We start from the raw sequence: 5,668 nt of genomic DNA, 5'->3' as shown, positions 1-5,668 counted from the left end.
AACTTTAGCGACCTCCGCTGTTAGCGAGAGGGACACTTCAGGCGTACCACCGAAATTTAAATCTCACTTTTAAACTGGAATAAACAACTCCCTATCACGGATAAACACTGACATCTAGTGGCTTATCGGGAGATCTAAAAATACTGTTTGAGTAGTGTGTAATCTGAGTATGTTTAGCGGCAGGCTGGAACTAAGGACGATTTTAATACTACTCTTCACCTACTATTGAAACAATTGGTTAAATAATCGAATATCCCCCGCTTGAATATAGCATGAAGTTGATTAAATTTGTGGAAAAGTGATAATAAACACAAGAAAATCGATCAAGTAGAAAATACACAATTGATTGTTTCTTTATTTATTAATTTATTTACTATCAATTATTACATTATTTATATTATACTTATTCATACTATTACGTTAAAATATCTAATAATTATAATGTAATAATAATAATAATAATAATAATAACAATAATATCATTTATCATTATTTCATATATACTATTTATTTATTTAAACTAGTTATTACTATTCTTTTTTAATACTGAAAATTAAATGAAAATCTAAAATCTACTCGGTGCAGAGTTCGTTCAGTAGAGACATATGCATAAATAAACCTCTGTCCATTTTTAGGGAAAGGCAAATAAAAATATATTTAAATCAAGTAAACATTTTTTTATCCAGGTAAACCAAGTAAAACAGTAAATAAAACAAAATATGTGCATTAAGTGATGTACATTCAGTGGTCAATTGTGAAGACTGTCACAAAATAACTTAAAAATTCTCAACGTAAAATCAAACGGTTTTAACAACTTAAGTTTGTCATTTTTAACTTTGAACTCCTGACGTTTATTTAATTTCAATTAGGTTTGCTAGGCACAGTCTGGTACAATGCTCTAGCTCTCTTTTATGGTGAAATATAAAATGTACAACGCGTGTCATCAAAACTGTATTGGCTTGAACGTGACTTAAATTTCATCGAAGCGAGTCGGACTCTGTTTTTTTCAACTGTTCGTGTGCTTTCAAAATATTTATACTTCACCGATCTACTGCCATGATGCGCAATGTCTGTTGCAAACTTTGCAAGGAGTCTTTTTTTTTGGCCGTATTCAGGTTAAAATGCTCCAAACCGTTAGAAGTTTTGGTACGGGTAGTTGATGTTGACACTGTCATTTCTGTGTGTTTATGTTACTAATCAAGACAGACTGTATATTTTTTTTTGTTCTACTCTTTTGTAACGTCGCTTTTATTTAGATATTCGTTGAGCTGTTAATTTTACATCCCAACAATTCTTCAGGATCTAACTGTTTTTTTTTTTGTGTGTGTTTAAATTGTGCCCGTGCGGTAACCCCTCATTTGTTTTGCGGTGGTTGGATTCCAAAAATAACCTTTTATAGGCGAAATCCATCAAGCAAAAACATGTATTTTTTTTACAATTAATACAATAAAATTGTATCCTGAAACCAGAGAAAAAAAACCTCTTTACAAGCTCATGCTTTTGTATAAGAAATAAAAGTACTGTATAAGCGTTTTCTTTAATTCATATTTGTATAAAGGAAGCAAGGTTTTGGGTTTTCTAAGGAGAGTGATGAACAACAAGAGTATGAGTATGGATGTTAAGAGGGGACTGTATGAGAGTGTGATTGTGCCGACTGTGTTGTATGGTGCAGAGACTTGGAGCCTGAACGCAGATTTAAGAAGGAAATTGAATATTTTTGAGATAAAGTGTTTGAGGACTATGTTAGGAGTGACAAGATTGGATAGATTGAGAAATGAAATTGTGAGGGACAGAACTGGAGTAGTCGTGGAACTGAGGAAGCGTGTTGATAAGAAAGTACTCGGTTGGTTTGGACACATGGAGAGGATGGATGAGGAGCGAATGTTGATGAGGATCTACATAGCAGAAGTCAATGGAAGGAGACCAAGAGGAAGGCCACGATTTATTAGGATGGATGGTGTTATGAGTGCACTGCAGGAAAGATATCTAAATATAATGGAAGCTAGAGCTCTTGTTGGTGATAGAAAGGAGTGGAGAGGTGTTGTGAAAGGATAGTGGGATTGTGGACGCGTTCTTAAGGATGGGCTGGGCACCCGTATGATGCGGCAGGGGTAAACCAGTGAAAGCTGTCGGGCCCTGCTGTTGAACAAAACAGAGTGTTGTGTCCCCCTTACCTGAATGACATGGCCGCTTTATGGTGTCCCATTTCATCTGGAGGGACGAAAGCATGACCAACTTAGGTGCCGAGGTGCCTAACTTGTTTGGGTGTTTGGGCAATTGAGTTGGCCATGGTCCAAAAAAATTTGTGTGTGTTTTTTTTTTGCTATTTTTTCCCTTTCATTTTCTTTGTTATTTCATGTGTTTGTCTTGCTGTCGGTCACCCCTCTTGAGGGATATAACCAAGGTAGATAGATAGATAGACAGACAGACAGACAGACAGACAGACAGACAGACAGACAGACAGACAGACAGACAGACAGACAGACAGACAGACAGACAGACAGACAGACAGACAGACAGACAGACAGATAGATAGATAGATAGATAGATAGATAGATAGATAGATAGATAGATAGATAGATAGATAGATAGATAGATAGATAGATAGATAGATAGATAGATAGATAGATAGATAGATAGATAGATAGATAGATAGATAGATAGCAACTGCACCGTCAAATAATCATAAGTGGGTAGACTGATTAGCCAATCAGAATGCATAACACAATTCACAATGAACCATATTAAAAAACAATCAAAAAATGGCATTCACTATTCACTTTACTTGGGTCTTTGTTTGTCCATTGATTGTCCGAACTACCCTTCAAACTAAATCCCATTAAGACAGAGTTAAAAATTCAGCGCTGAGTTCTTGGCTTATTGTGAGCACACATCAGAATGTACTATGCATTGGTCCAGCCTTGTTTGAATGTTTGATTGGGAGGTCATTCAAGCATTTCGTATTATTAAGAACAACAGCCCTCCATATCATGTTTGCTGTCCTTGCTTGTGGAGGTGTTTGAGAGTGCAGGAAGCCACATCTGGAAACAATAGCGCAGTCGATCCTCACTTTACTCTTACCTGGGGATTTTGAAGGAACCCTTAAACAAACACTCATGAAGCCACAGTATATTACAGGAAGACAAACCTGTGAGCTACTGAACCAGATATATACACCTTGCACATCGCCTCAACTCCCACATCACATTCCTGTATGGAGCTAATCCACTGCTTTGCAACTACAGTTTATTACAAAAAAAGTATTTTGCTTTTGCTTGTGTTGGGAATTCGAACAACTGCTATGTGTATGACAGGCAGAACGTTTTTCTAAGGGGACACTGTGTAGTATTTGACTACTAGATTCTGCTTTATTATGTAGTGCAACCAAAAATGAGTGTTTTACTGCACAAGGAATAATACAAACTACAGACTCATAGTGACCAAATTTCATAGTTACTTTTCTCATTTTTTTACCACTAGGAGGCGCTGAAAAAAACTTAAAGGAGCCAGCCGTTTCTCTCAAATTGAAAGTGCCGGGCCAGCCTAATTTTTGACATTTTCACTCATTTTGAAAGGCCTACAGAAAATGTAACCACGTATCTATATTGGCACAGGGCATATCAAAAGAAAGCTTGAACCCTGATCCTTCGTCAGAGACAAAAGTAGGCTTCTAGATTTTAGCATTGTGTAGTAAACTCTGCAAGAACTTTTCAGCCCAAAATGTTTACGGTGAAGTGGTCCCGAAACGTCATCCCTCCCTGCCCAGACTATAATGAAGGGACTTTGACATATTTTTCAGAAATAAAAAGGTTTTGAAGCCTTAATAGTCTGTATTTATAGCTTTGCTTTTATTACTTTACTCCGCATACTTGGCATATGGGTCGGCGTCTACACACTGCCATTTGTTGTCATATCTTGGATACAGGAACGAAACTAGGCAGTTTTGACAAAGATCTGATCAAAGCCACTCCTGCCATCTATTGGTGATTTATTATACTGAAACAATTCCCAGAGGCTTGATACTCCAAAGCCTTCAGAATAGTTTAATGAGAAACAAAACTTATCTTTATTTTTTGGTGCTCAAGGACAAGGCTTCTGAAAACGTAGTAATACGTTATGGCACTGAATGAGTTAACTGTTGTGATATAAGGCACTAAACAGTGTCATGCATACTGTATCAGGACCTGGTATTCCACCATCTCCTAGCGTTTGGAACTGGACCTACCTGAGCCTAATCTTCATACACCTGTCACTAATTATCCCAAGACTGTAAATTGACTGCTTGGACAGCAGACTGTGTCGGGTCATTGCTTTTGCTACTCCCATCTTCTCTTCTGTCACCATGTCAGGTTTGTTTTTTTGTTTTAGGTTTGGACACGAACTTGTCCACTGCCTTTCAAAAATAAACCTACTCGAGCTTTCTTAATGGACTACACGTTGACACTTTCAAATTGTTGACGTATTGTACCTGATGTGGTTCACAATATAGTACAGTTAAATAGTTATAGTAAATACGTTTGTCGTAATTTTATATTCTACTAGATTTTAAACTTGTTTTAATACATCATTTAACTCAGAGGTCTCCAACATAGTGTCCGTAGGCATCAAGTAGGACCCTTAGAGCAACTTTATAGCCAGCAGAGGGATTCTGTAGGTAATTTCATTTCAAACTGGCAAGACAAATCATTGACGTGATCAGTGTCTTTGAAACAATATTTTATTGATTGACTGTGCTTATTTTAACCTTATTTCTAATAACTGTAACCTTATAATGACATAATAATAACATTGTAACAACATAGTAATAACACAAGTTACTATTTTAGAAATGAATGTGGTAGCCTTTCAGACTAATGTTTAGCTCTTAGGTTGAAAAAGGTTAGTGACCCCGGATCTAACTTATTTTTTAGGACAATGGATAATACTTTTTCAATGCAAATGGCAAGATATTTTTTTTTCACAAGTTAACGTGCTTGCTTGCGGTGCTGAAGGCCCTGGCGAAAAAACTGTCTAATTAATAATAAATAAAGAACTATCAGTCGAAAAATGCACACAAAACATACAGCATCAAATCGTAAACACAATGCAAGTAACTAAAAAGGGGTTTGTTACCTAAGTAAGTCACACACAAGCACTTTGAGTAAACCTTTGCTTACAACCTGCAGTACATTACCAGTTTTGATCATAGCTTAGAAGGAATTTGAACCCACTCCTTCTTACAGAGCATATACGTGTGTGGATGAGATTATCGTAATATGTGTGAGTATAGGAGTGCGAATATGAGACAATAGTTGTGTGTATGAGAGCATACTAGTATGTGTGTGTGTGTGTGTGTGTGTGTGTGTGTGTGTGAATGAGAGAGTATAGTACTGTGCATGAAAGAGTGTAGTAGTGTTTATGCACGGGTATGACTGTGTCTGCATAGTTTTTTCTTGTCTAGGAGTATGTTAAAAATGAGACAGCAAGTATGATTGACTTCACAAACGGCCTCATACAGTATCATTGAAATTTCAGAACGGCTAGGTTTATTTTCAGACAAGAGGTGGCAGCATTCTGTGCGTTACCTTTTGTAGCCGGGACGGGATATCTTTAACACAAGCACTCTTTTAATGCTGTCCATGTACGCTTCCATATAGGCCTTAACAAAAACAAAAACGAAGGCCCAAAA

The sequence above is a fragment of the Urocampus carinirostris genome, chromosome 10, assembly GCF_059441175.1.
Source record: "Urocampus carinirostris isolate Australia breed hairy pipefish chromosome 10, RoL_Ucar_1.0, whole genome shotgun sequence".
Lineage (NCBI taxonomy): Eukaryota > Metazoa > Chordata > Actinopteri > Syngnathiformes > Syngnathidae > Urocampus > Urocampus carinirostris.
Note: the sequence above shows the minus strand (reverse complement) of the source record.